The 26,631-nt window shown below is 38.2% G+C and overlaps 1 protein-coding gene across 3 annotated transcripts in view; it reads right to left on the reverse strand.

Annotated features, from left to right (window-relative positions):
* Positions 1 to 26,631, reverse strand: part of LOC124879129 (semaphorin-6D-like) — a 227,913-nt gene that overhangs the window by 173,713 nt on the left and 27,569 nt on the right. For 2 of the 3 annotated variants that reach the window (XM_047383470.1, XM_047383468.1), the window contains exon 2: positions 10,674 to 10,795. The exons of the other annotated variant lie outside the window; for it this stretch is intronic. The gene's annotated coding sequence lies outside the window, so the exon portion shown is untranslated. The remainder of the gene's footprint in view (positions 1 to 10,673; positions 10,796 to 26,631) is intronic. 3 annotated transcript variants of the gene reach the window in all.

Below are 26,631 nucleotides of genomic sequence, written 5' to 3' on the forward strand. Positions count from 1 at the left end.
GGGAAGTTTTATGATGGCCTGTGTCCCCCTGAGCTACACTTTGGGAGGGGTGCTCCCAAAGCTTCGTTCAACACCATATTCCTCTTGTAATTTTTCCATAACTGCTGGTTTGATCTCATACACACTTCTTGCTGTTTTTATTTTGTTTAGTTAGATATTTTACCCTTTCGGTGTACCACTTTGCATGTTAGGTGAAGATTATTGAATCGGAAGAGCGAATTGTATCAGGGCTGTTGATTTAATAAATATTCACGTAGATAAAGAGAAAGCGTTTGTGTTTATTTTGTGCAAGAGTGATTTGTCAGTCAAAATAAGGTCAAAGTTCCCCATGTTTTGGCAGAAACGGTTGATTAAACAGTGACATCTAGTAATAGTTATCAACTATTACTGAGAATTTAATAATTGTAATTATCAAGGGCTTTGAGCCACAATTACAATCCCAGAGGACATCTCTGATTTTGATTAATAAATAAGGATTTTTGGTTAAGAAATCAATTTTGTCAAATTATGATTTTCAATTATAATTATTGATAAATATTAATTCATCAATAATCACAATCCCAACATATTTTATCATTATGTTTTTGTTTTTATGAAAGTAACCATAAAATCTAATACCTAATCTAATACCTAATCTAAGAACCTACTACCTATTTTTGCTTTTTGACGAATGACTAAAACATGTCACACTGGAGCTGAATCATTACTGTGATGATATGGAGGAGTAAATTGGGTTTTCATGCAGGCATGATAATGATTTTTAACTACCATCTCGTCAACATAACGCAACCTCTTGGTACCAGTACCCCTAATGCAGCTTAACGTTATTACAGCAATTCCATATCAACCCTGCTGAAGCCCTTTTTAAAAAGGATTTGACACAAACAGCAGAGGAGGTTTTAAGCAGACAAGACTTCAACATGCCAATGGACATGCATTAGAGCTGCGTATGGAAACATTCAAAGTCATTTCATAGGTGTTTGTAGAGAGGGTTCAGAGGGTATTAGAGCCTTTTTCAGAGGGGATTAGACACTGGAGGGAAACAAGGGAGGAGCAGGAGGAGGTTGAATCTTATTGTGTTTAATCTAAGACCGACATGAGGCCCCACCCGAACAACACCAACTGGCCAAGGTCACACACCAACAAACAAAGACAGACACACACTTGGGCAATTAGATTAACCCCTTCAGCCATTTAAAGTCACAGAAAGGAACCATGTCCAAAGTAAGTTGTTTTATGACTGTGAAATCTTAGATAAGGATTCCATCACTGTCCTCCACCTTCTGTGCTGCCATTCACACAACCCAATTATGACAGAGGAAAAGCCCAGCATTATAAAAACCTTAATAAGGATTTGCCCTTATAATTCAAAAGTAAACATTGAACAAAAAGTGAAAAACCTAATGCACAAAACAAAATATAGTCCTAACTGAATTTAATTTTGTATAAACAGATTATTTCTAACACGTATCTTTATACATATGACCCACATCACATTACCATTGTGATGCAAACAAATATTTTTCATTATTAAAAAATAAAAGTGTCTTGTTCATGTTTTGGTTTTTCCAATGTAACCAAAGCAGCATTCCCCTTATTCTGGATGCTGCAGTCTGGTTAATAGTGTGATTACACATGGGTGGTCCCTTGAGTCAAACTAACAGGATGTTTTTTTAGCTACTTGACAGCAGAGGAACAACATGAGGTAGGGGATACTGAGCCCAGTCATCTGAATCAGCTCTCGGGTTAATGGTGAGGTGCTGAGAAGTATTTCTGTTTCACCAGTATTTCCGTTTACAGGCACATTTTTCACAGTGCAGCATGCACACTCTGACCCTGTGGTCTGGACGTATCAGTACTTAAAAGTAGAGTTGAATGCTACAACACTAAGATTGTTGCTAGTTTACCATGTTTCTGCTCTGTGTGTTGGGGTTGGGGGGGATTCATTCTGCACTGGGGTGACTCAGGCCATCATAAGGACAGAGATCAGATAATCCCTCCTGCTCTTAATCCCCGATCAGGGAGAGGAACAGGTGGAAGAGGCCAGAGGGGGCCCTCTATGTTTCAAATGTTTGGGGTGAATTTAATGTGTAGCCACAATTTTTTTAAAGAGGGCTTTTTTAAACACCCAGACAACACCTTTTTTTGTACTTCAAGTAGGCTTATTTACATATTTATTTGTGTATCTCCCTACACAAAAGGTGGTTACTCATATGTTTAACATACTAATTGTTTAAAAATAAATAAGAACAAAATACAGTGCAAATACAATAACCTTATAATTAATCCTAGCCTGAATTAGTCTTGCCTCAAGTAGCAACTATGTACACACCTGATATGATGTATTCTGCTTCTACTCTCCTTATACAGGTCCTTCTCAAAATATTAGCATATTGTGATAAAGTTAATTATTTTCCATAATGTCATGATGAAAATTTAACATTCATATATTTTAGATTCATTGCACACTAACTGAAATATTTCAGGTCTTTTATTGTCTTAATACGGATGATTGTGGCATACAGCTCATGAAAACCCAAAATTCCTATCTCACAAAATTAGCATATTTCATCCGACCAATAAAAGAAAAGTGTTTTTAATACAAAAAACGTCAACCTTCAAATAATCATGTACAGTTATGCACTCAATACTTGGTCGGGAATCCTTTGGCAGAAATGACTGCTTCAATGTGGCGTGGCATGGAGGCAATCAGCCTGTGGCACTGCTGAGGTCTTATGGAGGCCCAGGATGCTTCGATAGCGGCCTTTAGCTCATCCAGAGTGTTGGGTCTTGAGTCTCTCAACGTTCTCTTCACAATATCCCACAGATTCTCTATGGGGTTCATGCCAATTGAGCACAGTGATACCATGGTCAGTAAACCATTTACCAGTGGTTTTGGCACTGTGAGCAGGTGCCAGGTCGTGCTGAAAAATGATATCTTCATCTCCATAAAGCTTTTCAGCAGATGGAAGCATGAAGTGCTCCAAAATCTCCTGATAGCTAGCTGCATTGACCCTGCCCTTGATAAAACACAGTGGACCAACACCAGCAGCTGACACGGCACCCCAGACCATCACTGACTGTGGGTACTTGACACTGGACTTCTGGCATTTTGGCATTTCCTTCTCCCCAGTCTTCCTCCAGACTCTGGCACCTTGATTTCCGAATGACATGCAGAATTTGCTTTCATCCGAAAAAAGTACTTTGGACCACTGAGCAACAGTCCAGTGCTGCTTTCTATGTCTTACCCTCTTGCTTGAGGGTGTCAATAGTGGCCTTCTGGACAGCAGTCAGGTCGGCAGTCTTACCCGTGATTGAGGTTTTGAGTGATGAACCAGGCTGGGAGTTTTAAAGGCCTCGGGAATCTTTTGCAGGTGTTTAGAGTTAACTCGTTGATTCAGATGATTAGGTTCATACCTCATTTAGAGACCCTTTTAATGATATGCTAATTTTGTGAGATAGGAATTTTGGGTTTTCATGAGCTGTATGCCAAAATCCTCCGTATTAAGACAATAAAAGACCTGAAATATTTCAGTTAGTGTGCAATGAATCTAAAATATATGAATGTTAAATTTTCATCATGACATTATGGAAAATAATTAACTTTATCACAATATGCTAATATTTTGAGAAGGACCTGTACACTATTACATGTAAAGACACAAGATAATTGTATCCTTCCTCCCCTGGCTGTCTGTTCATGTTAGAATGGATGTTAAAATTGTATTGTTTGCTTTAAAGCACTTAATGGTCTGGCCCCATCCTACATTTTCGATTAATTGAGTTACTGCTCGGTGGCGCAGTTGGTAGCACTGTTGCCTTGCAGCAAGAAGGTCCTGGGTTCGATTCCTGGCCTGGGGTCTTTCTGCATGAAGTTTGCATGCTTGCATGCGTGGGTTCTCACCGGGTACTCCGGCTTCCTCCCACACTCCAAAGACATGCCTGTTAGGTTAATTGGTAACTAAATTGCCCTTAGGTGTATGAATGAGTGTGTGCGTGGTTATTTGTGTGTTGCCCTGCGATGGTCTGACGACCTGTCCAGGGTGAACCCCGCCTCTCGCCCATAGACTGCTGGAGATAGGCACCAGCTCCCCCGCGACCCACTATGGAATAAGCGGTAGAAATGACTGACTGACTGAGTTACTGCATGGGTGTTAGATCCCTAAAGGTCATCGTCCTAGTTCTTCTTGAATGTCCCCAGAACTAAAAATAAACATTGGGCTGACCTGGCCTTCTCAGTTGCTGCACCCAGACTCTGGAACTAGCTCCCTCTGGATCTACACTCAAGTCAATGATCAGGCACTTTTTAAATCCAAAAATAAAAAAGCCTTTCTGTCTAACTTTTTTCTTTTATCTGTTTTTGAAAAGATTTCTATGATTTTATTAAGAACTTTTTGCCATCTGGTTTCCCCTTCTTTGCATACCATAAGGTGCATTTCACAAAATCCATAATAAGTGTGCAATATTCCAGTCATAGCTTGATTAGGCGATGTCGATAAAAATGTTACTTTTACGTTATTTTCATTTTAAAAATAAAATAAAGATTAAATAAATCTCAACCAGTTTGTCAGCAGCTCAAATATTACTTCCTGGCTAGTTTAAAAATAAGAGTCTCAAACATAGATGCAGTAGGTCGTCATGCTTAAAGCACCTCCATATTGGAGGATCCTGATAGCCGCTTACACTTTACCACGGTTACACCCTGACAACAACTAGATAGCAGTTTGCAACACAGAGTTCACTTTGAGAAACACTGAAAGCAATTTGTATTCACGTTGATCAGCAAAGATGGGATTGGTTTCTGTATGGCCGTGTCCAGCTATTAGCCATGTTCAGTGTTTCATTAACTAAGAATGTGGTTATTGATAGTTCTACCACTACATACAATCAATACTTGACTTTTAATGATTTTTAATTACTCTAATTATGTAAGTTTTCTTTTAAATGCTTTATCCAGTACAAAATATAAATGCCAACTTTTATCAAAAGAAAAAGCCTCTCAAAGCTTGTAGGAGTTAGTGTGAAGCTGATTGCATTAGTAATTTTAGGGGTGTTTGTTGAAACATGGCCTCTCAGAAAAAGGTGCTTTTTGGCATCTGATCCTCCATCTTATCAAAGCAGGACAGGAGGAGAAGGAGGAGGAAAAAAACCAAAGCGGCATTTGGTCATTTGGTTCGATCTGGTGCTTTTATTTGGCAGCACAGAAAGTGAAACTCGACTGTCAATAAAAACAAAATTTGGCAGGAAAAAGTTCTGTCAGTGTTATTGGAACCAAGAGGGTCAGCCAGAAAAATTGGAAAGCTTTTCCAAAACCAATATCTCTCTCAACTGGTAAGTAAATTGAACAAAAAGTGTTCTTTAGGTAATTATTATCTGATTAGCCAATAATTAATATATTTTTAGGTTTCTACAATTTAAAAATACAATGTAAGTAAGTACATGATGATTCATGAACATGTAGAAATTTTGCTGTTGCATTGTTAATGTAACAAATAAAACATGTTTTGGTGCAAACACATGTACAAGGCCAATTTGATATTATTAGCAACATGCAAGGTGCATTCCAATTCAGATTTTAAAAGATGGAGAGGGAAATTATTCAACTGTAAATCACATAGTATGTATTTTTGGTTGACAAACATAAAAAAGCTAAAAATAAATAAAGGCAAACCATCACATTGAAACAGACCGTTGGTTTGTTGTTGTTGTTATTGTTTTTTTAATGCAAGTTTTTCTTACACGGACAATCCGAAACATCTTTTCGAAGATGAAAGAACTTCAAAATTATTTAGAGGACTTCTTTATTAATTTGATCACATAAGTTTCCATTAAACCTTCTTACCTTAAGCTCATACTATAAGTACATTACATATATACATTCAAAAGCAGAAACAATTGTCTTTTCATTGGTGGCTCCAAATCTATGGCACAGTTTACATATTTAAAGTATTCATTCTTAATCCACTAAAAATTTTAGATTTTTTATTTTCCTTTGCTTTTGATGTTATACATTTTTTTTTTTATTGTTTAGGCTTTGGTAAAATTTTTCTTTTACAATACAATTTTACTAACTAAGATTTACCTTAGTGAGCTCTATAATATTCATAAACCTAAAGTATAATTTCCTTTAGAAGGCTGGTGTAATGTATTAGTTATTCAGGCCATAGTAGATCTGTTTAACAACAAAAAAGTGCACAAAGACATCTAAATGAAGATCTCTGTTATTTCTATAAGCAAAATGAATAACCTGCTTACAAGATCAAGTGATGAAAGAAAAAAGTTTTATGATGTCAAATCAGTTTCAACCTCAGCCTTTTCTGTCACTGTACAGAAAAAGACAAAAAACTAAAACAACAAACACATTAAATTGACAGTGTCTGAGTTGGAGGCATATATCAAAGATGCTCCCAGTTGGAGTTTGACAAACTGAAGTAAAAATAGAAAGAAAGTCACTGTGATGATGGCTCCTGTCAAGCTAAATGTTAGGAGGAGAGAGCACACAGAGTTGCATCATTCCCGTTTCACCACACACACAAAGGAGACATCACTTCCTAAAAAGGAAATTTCTGGGATCATTAAGAGGCAAACATTTGTTTTACTAAACTACCTACATATGTACATAGCACCTGTGGTGTAACTTTTTAAAAATTTAAAAAAATGTATAAAATATTAACATATTTTAGTCATATCAGAAAACCTATTAAGGTAAATGTTGCCATTTTCAAAAATGTAAGTTCACACAAGCAAGGTTTAAATACAAAAATATGTGTGATAACTGAACTTATATCAAGTTACTGAAAAAAAAATATAAATCATAATCAAGACCAAAGGATTATTGCTGTTAAGTATATGAAGGATGGAGTTATCAAACATTTTTTTAACTAAACTACAGTGACATAAGGCTTCTGTTTCACACCAGCCAAGTCGCAGTATAACCACGATGGGCCTCCTGCAAGACATATTATCTGGAAACCATCATGTGTTGTTTATTCAAAAGTGTGCAGTGCAGCAGTTGATTATGCAGAGAAGCAAAGTCAAGAGACATCAGAAATATGCAGGTTCCACAGTAACTATATGACTAGAACTGTCCTATTGATTTTATTCATTAAAATGTGAAAATTTTGTGTATTTTGCACCTTTGTGCAACTAATGAAGACTCTCCAGCTTACTATGTGGTCCAAGATTACGTTATTCTGTGACAGAAAATCTTGATTAGGACCTTTCTTCTGATAGTGCCTTTTTGTCAGGCTGAGCCAGCCATTAGAGAAATAAATGTTAATTGTGTAATGCAGAAACAAGCCTGGGTAAAAATATTGGAAGACAAAACATCACTTTTGCTTGCAAAAATAAAAGTGAAAAACACTGAGTAAACAAATATTAGGAAGGACATCACACCCTCTGTCATCATATCAGCCCCCTTAGAGGGGCCCTTAAGGACCACTGCCTTAAGGCTTTTCTGTAGCTCTCAGTGTTTGAACGTAAGCCACTTGGAAGCCCATTTTTTGTTCCCTTTATGAATCTGCTGAACTGCAGCATTCCACTCAGAGACACACAGTTTGAACTACAGCCTCATAGGGGGCAATAATGCACTAGTTTATACACTATACTCAGAAAAAAACAAGAACTGAAAAAAGAAAAATAAAGTGAATCTTCACAATATCAAAGTGGTTCTTGTATCGTTGTGGTTCCTGAGAAATATATTTCTCCAAATTGGGTAATCAAGAAATTATCTCACATTGCTTTTCTGAAAAACAAGCTTTGTTGTTGTTGTATTTCTTCTTCTGCTCAAGATTTGACTTGGTGACAGAATCTGTGTTTGATCAAAGTCTTTGTATGGGAGTATTATTGGTGGCGTGGATGTGCACAGTTGGCACACTCACAAAAATTTGGGTAGTAATCATACATATACTGAGTGCTAGCAGACTCGGTATGAGCAGACTTCTCCATTGACCAACAGTAAATAAGACTGAGAGGCACAACTGCACCTCGCCTTAGGAATGCACTTCCAGAACACCTCAGGGTACCACAGACTAAAGACCCTGCTGTTCAAAAGATTTTAAAACTAACTGTATTTTAATTGTTTGATTTTATTCTTTTTATTGAATTCTACTTAATTTTTTATAGACTTAATTGTAGCACTTGGAGATCGGTGAACTGATGTAAAGCGCATTATCAATAAAATGTATTATTATTATTATAATAATATGGATTTGGTCTTAAGAGTAGTTTCACCAACATCTCTCCACCCAAAAGTCCAAAGCTTTCCACAAAGTCTCAACTAAGGACAAATAATGTCACATTAAAACAGTGTTCAAATTCCATGAGCAGAAGGCTAAAAATCATTTCCAAAATATGCATGCTTTATATAAATATACCATATTTTCTTAGTACCACTGGTCCAAAGAAAGATTAAAAAAAACAAGACAGGCGTTAACAATAGACCTCCACAGATGGCATAACAGTAGCTCTAACAGCTTTCATCCTAATAAGTATTCTGTTGAATCTTTTTCGAAGGAAGTACATGAAACAGAGGTACCAGGCAATTTATCACGTGAAAACCTGTTATGTTATCTTTCTAAACTTGCTCACTTGTTTTATGAAAAACTTTCAGCACAGCTTTACCTGTCCACCAACATCTACTTCCATCATGTAAATTGAAATTTTTGCATTAACTTGCAGAATAATGTTAAGATACAACCATGAAGACATCACTGAGAAGAAAATAACTGACAGCAGTAAATGGAACAATTATTTTTTCACTGACAGATGATACCTTGCTCAGTGTTGCCCCTACCATTATCCAAGGGGGCACCCCGCCCTGCCAACAAGACTGCCCGCTCCCCCAGAAGGATCACAGCATGTCGTAATAGTACGTTTTCATAGTTAATGTAATTCATTTTATTAGATCGTCCCGAGTGATTTCTGCCCTTGCGTCGTCACTACTCAACTTTCTATGGCCAAACTTGACAAAAGTTAGATGAAACCAAAGCTGACACGCTGAGTGTGCTCGCACGCTGGTGAACACATGCTCCCAACAGCAGACAGAGAACGCACAGAAAAACATGCTGCTTAAACCTGGAAAGCAGGCAAGGATATTTGCATTTTTTAAAAAGCGCAGAAATTTCATTTACATGGGAGCATTTCTTCTCCTGCGAATAGAAATAGGGTTAACGCTCCTACTCCTGGTACATACGGCGAACGTACAAGTACACAAGATAGTCCAAGTGTTTCATGCCCTGCACCTGACACGCAACTAAAGTCCAATCACGGCAGAATAAAAGGTTTTGACCTGGCTTGGCTGTCGGAGGTGAAAAAAAATCCCCCTACATTACTACATAATTCCATATGTGTTCGATAGTACCCCACCGACAATCCCCCATCGACGACTGCCTCTCGTCAACCCCAAGCCCCCTGCCCCAACACCGACATCCTAGAGGAAATATTGCTTGCTGTTCTTTTAATTTGTTTTTAATCTGATATATCTACAAAAACAGTGTTGATAAAACCTTTTCAGTTATGTTTTTCCCAAAGTCACGACCTCTAAACAATTATATAATAATATATCCTTACTTTTCACATATGTGCCCCACATTTCTTCAAAGTTTGATTTTCTCTGCCTTTTAACTTGCAACAAACTAAATCTGACTCCTTAAGGCTCCCTTGATGTTAATTAAGGACACTGAGCCCCTATGAAATGCAGAAAATGTACCAACTCTCATCTAGGTTTGAGTACACTTTGAGTACACTATTTTATACATCACTGCATACAGTCTTTATCTTGTATTCCAGAACTATCTGAAATCTGTGTGTGTGTGTGTGTGTGTGTGTGTGTGTGTGTGTGTGTGTGTTTTTACAAGTTCAAGCAGGTCTTTAACCTTCACTTTTCCCATGGGATCTCTGTAGTGCTTCGAGATAAACTGGAACCACTCCAACTCAAGCAACACACACACACACACACACAAAGATCCTGTAGATTATATTAAATCACACAAAGCAGGATTCAATGCAAACAGGCTTGTGGACATTTCACAATGAGGCAACATGTCTCTCTCTTACACCAAATTGTTTTTCTTGGATCGAATTTAGTAAGATGAATCTGATACTAAAGAAATTCAATGATGTATATTTAAAAGAATTAAAAGAAGAAAAAAAGAAGAATTAATAGAATTGCAGAGATGTTACTCATAACCATTGTGTGCAATATTGTCCTGTCTAGTCCAAAAGGGTCTTTAAAACAATGAAATTCCTGTGCAAGAACTAAGACTAAGCACAAACAACTGGTTTAAAGTGGAAAAAGAGACAACCAGCATTTATCAGACAATCAGAGCAGATACATAAATGAACAGTTTTTTTCTGTATTTACCTTCTATTCAATTAGTTCTTGTTTTAAGTTTTCGCTATTTGCCCTCAGTATGTGTAGCAATTTTTAATCCATGCTTGAATGCAGGTCTTCTTAAAACTCAATTAAGTATTATTGTAAGCCAAATACACAATTATAATGGCAAACACTATCAAACACCATCAGTCACTTTATCTACCATTTAGAACACCTTACCTTAATGAACATCCTTGCTACAGCGTCAACAAGGTTTACACATTTGATCAATAAATTAACATCTTATGTGATCAAATCATGTTAAACACACACATTATGATTAGGAAAAACGTCTTACCTTGAATCTGGGACTGTCAAGCACAAGCAGCTTCAGAGCAGAACCAGTTACAGAGCGAGACACTTCCAAAACCAAGAAGGAAAGGCCGTTTCAATCCTGATTATACCCGTTTGTTTAAAAATCTGCAGAGGAAAAGAAGAGAGGGTGCCAAAAGTAAAATCAGTGCTTTTTTTTACCTTCACCCTGAAACACAGTAGGATTGATGCAGCGTTTCCTGAGAACTGGGACAAGCACATATCAGAATACAGCTCAGTGGAATATCAAGTTTTGATCTGAACAGACACAGAAGATGAAGGTGCTGGACTGATTTGTGCTCATGGCTGCGACAAATATGAACCGTCACTATCATTTAACTCTGACTAAAATGTGTCAGTGGCAGACTGCATTATAATGAAAATACAAAACTGGTCGGTGAGACCTAAAACCCACAATATATTGCATGTTTCTAATTTCCCCTCAGGGATCAATAAAGTACAGGTCCTTCTCAAAATATTAGCATATTGTGATAAGGTTCATTATTTTCCATAATGTCATGATGAAAATTTAACATTCATATATTTTAGATTCATTGCACACTAACTGAAATATTTCAGGTCTTTTATTGTCTTAATACGGATGATTTTGGCATACAGCTCATGAAAACTCAAAATTCCTATCTCACAAAATTAGCATATTTCATCCGACCAATAAAAGAAAAGTGTTTTTAATACAAAAAACATCAACCTTCAAATGATCATGTACAGTTATGCACTCAATACTTAGTCGGGAATCCTTTTGCAGAAATGACTGCTTCAATGCGGCGTGGCATGGAGGCAATCAGCCTGTGGCACTGCTGAGGTCTTATGGAGGCCCAGGATGCTTCGATAGCGACCTTTAGCTCATCCAGAGTGTTGGGTCTTGAGTCTCTCAACGTTCTCTTCACAATATCCCACAGATTCTCTATGGGGTTCAGGTCAGGAGAGTTGGCAGGCCAATTGAGCACAGTGATACCATGGTCAGTAAACCATTTACCAGTGGTTTTGGCACTGTGAGCAGGTGCCAGGTCGTGCTGAAAAATGAAATCTTCATCCCCATAAAGCTTTTCAGCAGATGGAAGCATGAAGTGCTCCAAAATCTCCTGATAGCTAGCTGCATTGACCCTGCCCTTGATAAAACACAGTGGACCAACACCAGCAGCTGACACGGCACCCCAGACCATCACTGACTGTGGGTACTTGACACTGGACTTCTGGCATTTTGGCATTTCCTTCTCCCCAGTCTTCCTCCAGACTCTGGCACCTTGATTTCCGAATGACATGCAGAATTTGCTTTCATCTGAAAAAAGTACTTTGGACCACTGAGCAACAGTCCAGTGCTGCTTCTCTGTAGCCCAGGTCAGGCGCTTCTGCCGCTGTTTCTGGTTCAAAAGTGGCTTGACCTGGGGAATGCGGCACCTGTAGCCCATTTCCTGCACACGCCTGTGCACGGTGGCTCTGGATGTTTCTACTCCAGACTCAGTCCACTGCTTCCGCAGGTCCCCCAAGGTCTGGAATTGGCCCTTCTCCACAATCTTCCTCAGGGTCCGGTCACCTCTTCTCGTTGTGCAGCGTTTTCTGCCACACTTTTTCCTTCTCACAGACTTCCCACTGAGGTGCCTTGATACAGCACTCTGGGAACTGCCTATTCGTTCAGAAATTTCTTTCTGTGTCTTACCCTCTTGCTTGAGGGTGTCAATAGTGGCCTTCTGGACAGCAGTCAGGTCGGCAGTCTTACCCATGATTGGGGTTTTGAGTGATGAACCAGGCTGGGAGTTTTAAAGGCCTCAGGAATCTTTTGCATGTGTTTAGAGTTAACTCGTTGATTCAGATGATTAGGTTCATAGCTCGTTTAGAGACCCTTTTAATGATATGCTAATTTTGTGAGATAGGAATTTTGGGTTTTCATGAGCTGTATGCCAAAATCATCCGTATTAAGACAATAAAAGACCTGAAATATTTCAGTTAGTGTGCAATGAATCTAAAATATATGAATGTTAAATTTTCATCATGACATTATGGAAAATAATTAACTTTATCACAATATACTAATATTTTGAGAAGGACCTGTATCTTTGAATTGAATTTGAATTGATGTTACAGGCAAAATACAGTTTAAATCATGGTAATACATTACCAGAGCACATTTGAAAGCCTGGCTGTCTATGTTACCCAATTCCTTAGCTCTGGAGAAACTTACCTTTATGATTTAAGATAAGTACTCTGCCTTCAAAGACTGAAGAGGGGAGTTTATTACTGCAGCAATATTGAGCGATAACTCTCCAATTGTCCTATGATCAGAACTTTAGGACTAAATCTCAATCTGCTGTCCTGACGTAAAAAACTTAAAACAAATTTTCTAACTGTGTTTTACCTGTCTGTTTGTATATTTTCATAGAGGAGTTTGAAGGAGTAACTTGTGAGTATTAAGCTCCAGGCTTATTGAAAGAATAGCTCTCTAATAACAGTCTAAATTTGCTATTTTTGGTGTTCTGAAACAAACATATAAAATAATCAAGTGGATTGACTCTAAACAGATATTCTATCCAAGCTTAACAGGCTCAGATGGTGCTCTTTACCTCAATACATACTTTGAAACAGAGAGATGACTGGTTCGTGTCTTTTATATATTCCAGATATAGACTTTATGCGCCAAAGGAACACTTTAAGCTGAGGGAAAAAAATTAAGCCACCTAAGTGAGAAGCCTTTGTTGCTTAGGAATCAGGCCTCAAGCTCAGTTCACAAAGTTGGGGGTGTTCAGTCTACTACTGTTAACAGAGCTTTCAGAGCTATAATATTACAGATAAAGTGGAATTGACCACCACTAAAATGTAGTAATATGAATCTGAATGGGCAGCTGTTTGGAAGCAGTGATGCTCAGATTAAATAAATGGAGATGAGGGAATGACAAATGTGCCTCACTTCATCATTTTACATTCAGTTTTTATCTCACAATTTTTACACATCTTGCATAATATTTCACTGTGTTTGTTGCTATGAAGTGCATGTCTCACTATGGATCTCAGCTGTAATTAGCTGCCTTGTAAGACAACAAGAAATTTATAGATCATTTCTGCTCAGAACAAAAAAAATAATAAATCACATTGCAGTCAGTTAGTGAGAGCCAAAGAAACAACTGAGAAACACTTTATCCCCATTCATTAAATCCTATAAATAAATATATAAAACTTACAGCCCTGTGAAAAAGTATTTTTACCCTTCCCTTCCCTACTGTTTTAGCTTGTTTTTTTCAGTATCAAAGTTCAGGTGACACAAATTTTAATATTAGATAAAATATAAAAAACCAAGTTGTCAAGAGACGGTTTTATTTATTAAGACAAAGACGTTATCCAAACCAACCTGGCCCCATGAGAAAACATAATCCCCCTGCCTTGTTAAAAATAATTTATTTGAAAGTTGATTTGAATTTGACCTACTTACACCCTGGCCTAAATACTGTTAGACCAGTAGAATAAAGAAATACCGTAAATAGAACATGTCTGACAGCATGAAGTAGGCTAAAATATCTTAAAAAGGAACAAATGCTCTGACCTAAAGAAAATCAAGAACAGGTAAGAAACAAAGTCATTGACATCTTTTAGTTTGAGAGGGTTACACAGCCGTTTCTAAGAATTTGGGAGTCTGGTGAACCACAGTGAATATCACAAGGGAGTTAAAACAGAGTTAAAAACAATCATTATCCACAAATTGAGCCAATATTAAATAGTGGTGAACCTTCGTAGAAGAGTAGACATACAATACAACAAACGTGCATCAACAACTCATTCAGAAGGTCACAAAGCACCTAGAACAACATCTAAGTAAGCACTGCAGGCCTCACTTGCCACAGTTATGGTCTGAGATCTTAATTCAACAGCTAGACAGAGACTAGGCAACATGGCATCCATGGGTTCTAAGGTGACAACTAATATTGACCACAAAGAACAGAAAGGCCCCCTCAAATTTCCGGAAAATAAAGTGTTGACTAACTAGACAAAAGTGGAACTTTGTGCAAAGGTTTCCATTATATGTGACACATGGTGGTAGTTGTAGTGTGATGCTCTGGCAGTGTTTCGCCACTTAAGGATCTCAAAAACATGACATAATAGAAGGAAACACGAATTCTGCTTCTTCTGAAACATGTAAGAGTGACAAAAAAGCAAAAACAAAAGATATCTGTAGGGGGGCAAATACTTTTTCATAGCACTACAGCTATCTGAGTCAAAAAGTAGTGATGTAAAAACCCAGAAGAAACTTGATAAACAGGGACAACTTTAGTTGGTGCTTGTATTCGGTCCCAAAACGTCAGCTGCTCATTACCTTTTTTAGGTTAGATCTCAACTCATGACCTTCAAAAGGTTGTCTGTTTTCATACTAATTATTTATGATTCAGGTATGTTTTATTAATATTCTATACAAAGTACCAGTATATAAAACAAAACCCACACAGGAGGGGATACAACAGGATATTTTTCACGCACCATTACTCCTTAAACTACCTGTGTGGCACAGAATTGTTGTAAACTTTTCATTTAAATCATAGCTGACACGTGGAACCTCCACACACCATTACCCAGCAGCCCCTGCTGTGCATTTCTGACACGTGAGCTCAGAGTAAGCCAGGTTGGTTCATTAACAGCCCGCAGCAACACACTTTGTCTATTCATAATGAAATTCACAAAACAGCTGAGTTGGGACCAGATCAATTTGTCTCCATTTATTTATTTTTTTCTGCAGACATCACAAATACCCAGAAACACACACACAGTTTCCTACTCACTCTCCAGTTGGTTGGAGCCCTCTGTGCTCTCAGGGAGTCCAAAAAGAAATTTAACGTTGAGACTGTCTAAAGCTAGAAATCAGATTAGCACCTTCCAGACAAAACAGAAGCAAAATATGAAGATGACAATTAAATGTCTATATTTCAACATATGAATTAAGTAAGTTTTAAGTAAGTTTTTAAGTAAGTAAGTTTTAAAAATAAAGTAAGAAATGAAACCAGAACCTCAACCAGAATTGTGTTTTTTTCTGCTTCCTCTCAACAGACAAAAACAGAACTCCTATATTATGCCATAGCAACACAAAGATGGTTCATTTTATTTATACAGAGTGTTATTCATTTAAAAAAAACTTCCTAAATATTACAATTAAAACCAATCTATTGGTAATATTTCTAGTTGTTTGACTGGTTGATAGGGAGATTAAGGTAAATCGTGGCAGGTTATTCTGTAATAACTGTGGCTTGTTGATTGGTAATAATTATGGCTGGTTGTGAGAAATAAATGGGCCTGGCTTGTTGGTTGGTTGGTAATGTTTTCTAGAGGTTAGTTAATTAGTAAGTTTATTGGTTAGTTGGCAGGGAATATTTGTTTGTGGTAGGTTGGTTATAATTTTGGTTAGTTCATTAGTTCATTAGTATTTGTTTGTGGATCTTTGGTCATAATTGTGGTTGGTATGTCGGTGTATTTATGGTTTGTTAGTTGCTCGTAATTATGCATGTTTGAACACACAACAATGTACCCTGCTGGTAAAAATGTGTACAAAAAGCTTGAAGTAGTTATAATGCCTTGGATACCCCAATGTGTCATTCTTTGCTGCAGTGATCTTCAGGGATGTCTTTACCTCTCTAACAGTCCTCATTGTGCATGGTAAAAAGGTGAACTCTTAGTCCATTTCAGTTGTTTTAGACACTTTCTCATTAGGTCAATAATTATTAAGTTAATTACAAAAGAGCTACTTCAATTACATTTATTTTATTGAAATTGTTACAAGTATCATTAACAGCAACTTCATCTTTTTCTGTGAGAAGTGTTTCTGTTTGCATGGGATCATACTACTGCAATAATCTTAATTTAAATTAAATGTATTACACTGCTTTAGCAGGAGTTCCAAGACTGGACATTAACAAAAAATAAATGCATTTATGCATTTATGGAATAGATTGATAAAATCTGATTGATAAAGTCTTACTACAGAAACCTGTGTCATTGCATTGATAACGGTTATCCCTCTACAGTAATTAAGGAGAACTAAGGAAATCTGCAGCCAAACTAAATACTACATCTCTAAATCGCTGGCAGCAAGTGTCTCATGAAGCAATTAAGTAAGAGCTATGCATCAGAGTGGAACGAATGGAAAAGGAGTTTTCATCATTAAATTTGCTAATCAAGAGAGTATTATCAGATCGAAGTACAGATAAGTGGCTTGGTCTCTGTCCATCTCACTTCTCAGCTTAGCAAGTCAATTGTAAGGATCATCAGTTTAGATGTGGACTGTAGGGTTTATAAGTGTCAGCTATGTGATGACAAAGAGCACAGAAACCTTGTGGAAAGCAAGGAGGGGATTGGAGTTGTGGTTGACAATGGCCAGTAGGTAAAAAAAAAAAAAGAGCCACCAACAGCTTCAGAGAACCGACAGGAGTTCAGACTCCAAGCACGCGAGGTGAGCAGAAGGGAAGGAACTACTTTTTGGGACAAGTGAGGGAAGGGAATGACAGTGGAAACAGATGGAAAACAGACGGGTTGAGGCAAACCCACTGGAAGCTCTCAGTCAAATTCATTTTTTATGCAAACATAGTGGTTAAATCAGATTTGACTGTGATTTGATTGCTGGCTCACACCATTGTGTTTGTTCTGGACCTGACTGTGGAAAAAAAATAAAAATGTTCCATCTTACTGGGAAGTAAACCCTGCCAGTTTCAAATTAAGCTCCCAACAAACACAATTTAAAAATGTCCAACAAATTATGCTTTGTCTCACCCACCATTATAAAGCAATAACTGCAATTATAACATGTAATCATTTGAGTTAAGTGATTTCAATGAAAACAAGGTCCAACAAAAAAAAAAACTAATTGGCAATAGGTTTTACATAACTTCAAAAATGAACTGTTGCATTATTTAATTAAAGATCTAATTAATTGCTTAAAGATATGCAAATGATCATGAAAATGCAGCTCAGTCAGCAATTCATCATTTATCTTTTGTTTCCTGAAAATAAAAAATATGTTAATAGACAAATAACAGAAAAATAATCAGAAAATGTTAAACAGCTACAAGTAGAAAATGTATCGAGGGCATGTAACAAACTGCATGAGATTTACTTTACCTTAAAGTTTCAACCAATGTTTTATAAATTGGAACTTTTAATTTGCTGAAAAAATGAGAGCAGAAAAAAGAAGCAAAGAGGCACCCTCACTGAGAGGTGAGCATGTGATCACCACATCAAATGAAAAAAAAAAACAAATGGGCAAGGAGTGGTAGCCTACCACTAACCAATGCAAGAGCTAGAAGTCTAAACAAAACTCTACATTTGTCATTTGCCTCATCTAAACCACTGGCAACACAAAAGGAAGTAGTGAAAGCAATTATTTTTAGACCTAGCAATATTCACCAAATGCGAGACGTTTTTGGTGCATGGGACACAGACACAAATACTTAAGAGAACCATGGTGTTCATGTGTTTCTTTTAATGACAGCAGTAAATGTAACTATAGATGAATTGTTTTTTGTCATGGAGACAATAAATGGCCAGGTTTGGCTGTTTACTGTATATCGACCTGGCACAGGAGAGCCATCCAAGCAGCTACATGCAAGAAGCAGGCTTTAACCTTCTATTCAGGGAGCACAAAAAAAAAAAAAAAGTTTGATATTTGTTTTGTCTGCTTTTGAGTTGTAGTTGACACAACATGGTTTTTTTCTCCATTCTCTGTCTAATGTTTGTGTATTAAAACCAAAATTACAAATTCAATTCAATTTTATTTATGTAGCACCAATTTACAACATGTCTTCTAAAGGCACTTTACAAAGTCAATTCAATCGAATCATACAGATTTCAAGTCGTACATACATTCCAATTAATCCTAACTATCAAACAGAGCCGTCATCAGTTTATTCTTCAAATTGGTTAAAAGTTTTTTTTTTTTTTATCTAAGGAAACCCAGGAGATTGCATTGAGTCAGTGGACAGTCGATTGCATTGACTTTGCAGCAATCCCTCATACTGGGCATGCATGTGGCGACAGTGGAGAGGAAAACTCCCTTTTAAAACAGGTAGAAACCTCCAGCTCAGTGTGAGTGGCCATCTGCCATGACCGACTGGGTTGTGGCAGAAGTTACCATCAAATGTGATGGTAACCTAAAACACATTTATTTTACTTATCATAGAACTGTATGACCTTCTGGTAATAGTGAATGGACTGAACTTATAAAGCGCCTCTAATCATAACTGCGATTTAAAGCATTTTACACCAGAGCCACATTCACCCAATCACACACATTCGTACACTGATTTGCACTTCGACATGTGGCAGAACGAAGCTTGAATCAAACCCGCAACTTTCAGACTGCAAGGCAACCTCTCCCACTGAGCCACAGTTGCTTTTGAAAGAATGTCTTTTAGTAAACTTTCACACACAGTTATTGGAAAATAAAGTTATGACTTCATTACTTTGAAATCAGAGAAATTTCCATTTTAACTCAAGTTATATTGCACAACTTCAAAAATGTTTTGTGGCACACTTCTTGTCTTATTTAAAAAAAATTGCCAATTCAGATTTTCTCGATAGATCCCAGAGGTCAAGTCAAGTTTATTTATATAGTGCTTGTCAGCAACAAGGCACTCAAAACGCTGTACATGAGGAAAAAGATTACAATGATACAGAAAATCAAACACAGAAAAACAAATTGAACGACATTAATAATCCTCGGGAGTAATAATAATTAATAATCCTTCTGGGTTTACTAGTAGAAATTGGTTCCCAGCCACTCTTAATAATAAAGCATCTTATGCTAAAAGAAGATGATAATGTTGATAGAATTCAGTGGAATGATAAGACTAACTAAGGGAGCTGAATCACTGGTACAAAACAGCTTTAATCCATGTTTTCAGGTGCTAATAATATATTGCTTTTATTGGTACTGAAGTTGAACTAAGTAATAACAGTCCATTGTAGTCTAAGAAAGCTGGGTCATTGGTGTAAGAGCAGCTATAGTCCAGATTTTCTATTACTAATGTTTGGTTTTCGCTGGTAATCCTAAAACTAAAAATCTATGAAAAAGTAATGAAATCACGCAATTAGGTGCAGGGCTAATCAACACACAAGAAGAAAAGATTTTACAAGAGTGTGGTGGAATCCTGGGGGTGCAAATATATAACTGTGATTGTGTGTGCAAGAATTAAGACTGTCAACACAGATAGAGCGCCATTGTCCTTGAGAGAGATGGAAGTTTTCTCAATCAGCCGCAAAGTCTCATCTGGGTCACAGCTGTTTGGGGGTGCTGGGAAAGATCGCCATGTTTACATAACATCCAGGAGATATTTTGTCGACAGCCACTTAGCAGAAGTTGTCAAGGCCACGTTGGGGCACCAGATTTAGAAAAACAATAAATGTTGTGGTTCAAGCAGTTGTGTGGATTTCCAACCACTTTAAGAGTTTTTACTGTTATCCCTCAATTGCAAATCCAAATATCCCAATTTCTGAGACTTTCCCGCAGTTCTCGAGTGAACAACCTTCTCCATGATTAAATCATTTCACCTCCAAGTCCAAAAGCCGCTTCCAGGCTACGATTCTGTTCAAGAACCGTATCCAGCTTGCGGCTTAGCTCTCTTAACAATTCAGTCTGAGCATTGATCGCTCTGCAGATTCCATCCAGCATTGCAGGCAGCTTTGGGATGCTTTGAACAGCTGCCCACGTTTTGCTACTCACTCGATAAGTCAGGTAACAGTCGGCTCCAAAAAGCAGAAATCCTGTTATCAAAAATCCAAATATATAAACGTCTTCTGCATCCTCAACCGACATTGTAGTCAAGCACACAAGCTTCCACTGTTGCCAGGAATCCATTGTGTATCCAGAGAAGAACGTACCGGCTGGGCAAGAGGATTCTCCTTTACCTTGTCTTCCCATGGAAAAAATGTGATCAATTTCATTGAGAGACCAGCTGACCAAATCCATTATTTGCAAGTTTGGAAGAAATGTAAAGTGAGGCTCTGAGAAAAACACAGACAAAAGCAGATGCAGAAGCAGGCAAGAGGGAGGGAGAGGAAACGCATGCGTCCTCCACCGAGAGCAGAGCAAGAGAAGAGGTCCCACATTAATGCAAGGATAATTTAGTCTGATGGGTTTTTTTTGTTTGTTTTGTTTATATGCTTTCCTCCTCTTTCCTTTTTGCAAATCTTACAAATTCCAAACTTTTATTTATTTTTTCTTTTAAAATTAAACATTGAAAGAAAACTAATTCCACATCAGCTTTCTTTATATATTTAATGTAAAATATCGTCTTAAATACACTGCTCAAAAAAATAAAGGGAATACTTAAACAACACAATATAACTCCAAGTAAATCAAACTTCTGTGAAATCAAACTGTCCACTTAGGAAGCAACACTGATTGACAATCAATTTCACATGTTGTTGTGCAAATGGAATAGACAACAGGGGGAAATCTTTGGCAATTAGCAAGACTCACTCAATAAAGGAGTGGTTCTGCAGGTGGGGACCACAGACCACTTCTCAGTACCGATGCTTTCTGGCTGATGTTTTGGTCACTTTTGAATGTTGGTGGTGCTTTCACACTCGTGGTAGCATGAGACGGACTCTACAACCCACACAAGTGGCTCAGGTAGTGCAGCTCATCCAGGATGGCACATCAATGCGAGCTGTGGCAAGAAGGTTTGCTGTTTCTGTCAGCGTAGTGTCCAGAACCTGGAGGCGCTACCAGGAGACAGGCCAGTACACCAGGAGACGTGGAGGAGGCCGTAGGAGGGCCACAACCCAGCAGCAGGACCGCTACCTCCGCCTTTGTGCAAGGAGGAACAGGAGGAGCACTGCCAGAGCCCTGCAAAATAACCTCCAGCAGACCACAAATGTGCATGTGTCTGCACAAACGGTTAGAAACCAACTCCATGAGGATGGTATGAGGGCCTGACGTCCACAAATGGGAGTTGTGCTCACAGCCCAACACCGTGCAGGACGCTTGGCATTTGCCAGAGAACACCAGGATTGGCAAATTTGACACTGGCGCCCTGTGCTCTTCACAGATTAAAGCAGGTTCAAGCTGAGCACATGTGACAGACGTGACAGAGTCTGGAGACACCGTGGAGAGCGATCTGCTGCCTGCAACATCCTTCAGCATGACTGGTTTGGCAGTGGGTCAGTAATGGTGTGGGGTGGCATTTCTTTGGAGGGCCGCAAGGCAGGACAATGCTAGACCTCTTGTGGCTGGAGGGTGTCAGCAGTTCCTGCAAGATGAAGACATTGAAGCTATGGACTGGCAGGCCTGTTCCCCAGACCTGAATCCGATTGAGCACATCTGGGACATCATGTCTCGCTCCATCCACCAACGTCACGTTGCACCACAGACCAGGTCTGGGCGGAGATCCCTCAGGAGACCATCCGCCATCTCATCAGGAGAATGTCCAGGTGTTGTAGGGAGGTCATTCAGGCACGTGGAGGCCACACACAATACTGAGCCTCATTTTGACTTGTTTTAAGGACATTACATCAAAGTTGGATCAGCCTGTAGTGTGTTTTTCTACTCTAATGTTGTGTGTGACTCCAAATACAGGCCTCCATTGGTTAATAAATTTGATTTCCATTGATGGTTTTTGTGTGATTTTGTTGTCAGCACATTCAACTTTGTACAGAACAAAGTGTTCAATGAGAATATTTCATTCATTCAGATTTAAGATATGTTATTTGAGTGTTCCCTTTATTTTTTGGAGCAGTGTATATACTGTAGGTCATAAGCATTTTATAAATATTGAATATATTAGTATAGTATGTGAAATACAAACTGCACAGTTGCCTGTCAGCTGGAAGATACTCCCATTCCCTTGGTGTGCTGTCAATACATACTGTACCATGCAAAACAGTTGTAGCTCTAACAGCATGGTGGGCTTTCTGTTGCCAGTTAGGCAAAATTCATTCCAAACTCCACAAGCGGACTGAATCTAATCCCGAGCATGAAAAGCTGTAAGGATCCAAGCACGGTCACACCCGGTCCTGCTTCACACTCACACACTCTGCAGCCTGCGTGGGTTAATAAGCGTAAATCTGCTGCCTGTGTCTACAGGAAAACTGTCAGATCTGTCACCTCATGCAGATTTACTACACCAGCATCACACCCTCAGAGGGTTAATATGCTGCACACGCGCTCATAGAGTGGCCCACCACTTGCAGCTTTAAATCTGACCACTAACCTTTGGCATATATTCAATGACACACACAGTTGCCACACACAGAAAAGTATGATGGTTATTGTGAGTGCTTTAGTGGTGAAAATGTCGCTCAAAAGAAATGTGTGACAAGTCATAATTTAGTCAAAACTACCTCAAACAAACTCTTCACATTTCAACCAGACAAGACTCCACTTCTGTACTATAAAAAAAGTGAGTTTTTTAAGGAATGGTTACGTACAAGTTTTTCTTTGTGCAACTGTCTGAGGGTGTCATTAATGATCAGGAATTAGCAAGCTCTAATGTAACGCGTCTCACTTGAGGTCAAATCCCATTTCCTAGTGCCTCACTTATTAATAGACCCTTAATCTGAAGTTGCAAGAAGTAGCAGCTCAAATTCAATGCTGCAAAATGAAAAGTTTTGAAGATGCTGACATTAGTTGACATGTAAATAAATGAGATATCGACAAATCCTTATATATCATGTACAACTAATTACATATTGGTGCATTTAAAAATGCTTTTTAAGTGTGTCAAAACGTGATGAAAGGAAAGGCACATTGTGGAAAAATCACATCCTTTTTTGAATATCATGTATGATGCACTCAAGTACACTCACCAGCCACTTTATTGGGTTCATCTTGCTAGCATCATGTTGGACTCCCCATTGCCTTCAATACTGCCTTCATTTCTCACACCATAGATGAAACAAAGTATCAGAAGCATTACTTAGATTTTGGTCCATACTGACATGATTGCAAAACTGAGCTGCTGCACATTTGTTGGTTGAACAACCATCTTAAGAATCTCCCGTTCCACAACATCCCAAAGATGCTCTATTGATTTGAAATCTGGTGATAGTGGAGGCCATAAGGGTACAACAAACTCCTCGTCACATACACTTGGTTATAACAAGAGGTTATTTAAGCTACTGTTGCCTTTTTATCATCTTGATCTCCTCTGACATCAATATAGCATGCAAATGCTGCTTACTAAATATTTTTAGTTTTTTGACCAATTTCCGTAACCCTAAGAGATGGCTTTGCTGGAAAAAAAAACAGTGGATCAAGAGTTTCTGAATCAGGCATACTTGCAATTCTGGTTCCAACAATTATGCCTCATTCAAAGTCACTTAAATCCACTTTTTTCCCCATTCAGATGCTCCTTTTGTACTTAAGCGAGTCATCTCCGCAGCATCCAGATGCCTCAATGCAGTTCCTGTCAAGCAGTTGGCTGTTTTCTAATTTGTTAACCAGTTGAACAGGTGTCCCAACATGTACAGTAGATTGGGTTAAAGGATGTAAAACCTATGGTGTGGTAATATGTACAGACAGCCACTCGCTGTGCAGAAATATGTACACATAGCAACTACTACTCAGACATAAAACAACAGAAATAAAACACCACAGTGATAAACACACCATCTACAAAGACAAAGAAAATGCACTTGGACACTTCAAAGATAAGGTCCAATGTAACAGACACTATTACAGACAGCAAGGAAAGATGAATAAATGGACACAAAACTACTATAAAATACTTTCCATTGTTTTATTTTAATTATAGTTTACCAAAAATCAAATTAAGATTTTAAATAGTTACTCTTTTGTACCTCGAATGAATTTTAAAGACACATGACACATTTAAAACCTGTGAGCAACTAAAACACTGTTGCCATTACACAAAATATGGGGTTGCAGGAGATGAATACTCAGTTGATTTTGAACAAATGCTTTGTTTCCTGCAGTAAAAGCAGGTATATACTTGTAGCACACATACACACAAGATTGTAATAAATAGGTTAATACCACTATTGTTCTTACAGTGTGTGTGTGTGTGTGTGTGTGTGTGTGTGTGTGTGTCTGACTACGTAGAGTTTTAAACCTTGCAAAGGCATTTTTCAAGACACTCGAATGATTGTTTCAGGGCCAATTCGGATTAAGCTGTGCTCGGCACTAGTCTCCAAAACGTGATACAGAAAAATCGCTGTCAGCAGCCGCCTAAAGGAGAGGGATCAAGCCACTGCTTGTATTTAGTAAAATAATTTAATAATAGCACATCACTAGCTTTGTGTTGCTGATCTGATGGGATCAGATTTTGTTTTTCTCTTCAGCTCCACCTGAGTCAGTGCAGTAAAGGATAGATCCTGATATTTTGACAAAAGCATACATCTATGTTTTTTTCTGTCCAGTTGTGCAGTTTAAATGATTGAAAAAGGTAACGGCACAGAGCTGCAGGGTAAAAAGAGCAGCATGAGCAGACAAGTAAAAGGGCAAGAAGCGAACACACTCAATGAAACGCACATTGTGAGTGTGAAATGGGCTGCATGTATCCTCCACATGTTTGGCTGTGTTTAGATCCTAGCAACTTGGAGGTCAGCCAAACACATACGGAAAAAGGTCAGTCAAATAGGTTTTATGCTATGAATAAGGTTGTTTGAGCCTGTAGCATTCCTAAACACAGTAAATTGAGCCAAGAAAACAAACGAATACAGGTGGCAGCATCTCTGACGAAGAACAGAGCATCTTTGAGGCGGTACATGCACAGTGAATAACTCGCATTCCTTTACTGTTTTTTCTAAAACATTTTCTCCACCTCCACCATATCTTTATCTCTGACACCTTTTTTTTTTTTTAGCAGCAGCGAGAAATACTTCAAAACATCTCTGCAGATCCTCAGAAATGAATGGCAAGTAATATTATTTTTTCTTTTGGACAGGATGTGTTCATACACTGATTATGAATGCACAAAAGGTAGAAGCTGATAAATTAACATGGTTGCTGTAACCGAACTTTTTGATCTGAAGGAAGGAGCAGCTGCTGACAGAGCAAAAAAAAGCTCCACAAAGGAAACCATTCCGCCTTTAAAAGGAAAACCTGATTCCTCTAGGAAATTTAGGGGCAAATGTTTATGGATATCCAACTTTGCTGTGACCTTGTTAAAAACAAAATAAGGGAAAGAGAAAACTGTGGCTGTGTAAATCAAAAGGTCAAATAATCAAATCTCTCCATGCCTTAGAAAAACAACTTCCATTTAGGATTCAGCACCATCGTGTCAGAAACAGGTTCTCATTTGCTCTGGAGGATGAACACCATCGTGGCTTCATTCTTTACAGTCACAGCTAGGGCACCTGATGGATCTCCAGCTCCACACCTAAAGGTCAGACAAATGAAATCACAGAAAGCTGCAGGACATGTGTTGAAGCCGCTTGCACCGAAGAAATTCCATCCATCTTCATCTGAGAGGAACGATTTTACCAAAGACCTGGGTAACTCACAGCAGGGGTGGGGGGGAATGAAGGACGGGGTAGAGAAGTGGACCTCTAGGTAGGGAAGCAGAATGAGAACAAAAACAGGACAACAAGAAAGGGAAAGAAAGGTCTGTGTGTGAACACAGACAGGCAGAACATGAAAACAGAAAGACCGACGGCTTAACCAGAGAGAGACGAACTCCCCTCCCAAACAAAAAAAAGAAAGAAATTTGAAAAATGCTTTAATAGCTGCAGTCTGTCATATTACATACAACAGGAAATGTGTTTTAGATGCTTAACAGAAATTACATGACTGTCTGTTTGTATTCAGTCAATCTGAAAGGTTGATCTAAAAATTGATACACAACAGTAAAATCATTCACTCTGGTCGATTATGAGCTACTGCTCATCTACTATGTATCATCTCAAGGAATGGCCTGGTAAAAGTCTGGCATTATCATTACCTTGACTAAAGACAATGTTTCAGGGCATTTGCACAGAAAAGTAAAGGAAAAACTTTA

The sequence above is a fragment of the Girardinichthys multiradiatus genome, chromosome 13 (genome assembly GCF_021462225.1).
Source record: "Girardinichthys multiradiatus isolate DD_20200921_A chromosome 13, DD_fGirMul_XY1, whole genome shotgun sequence".
Lineage (NCBI taxonomy): Eukaryota > Metazoa > Chordata > Actinopteri > Cyprinodontiformes > Goodeidae > Girardinichthys > Girardinichthys multiradiatus.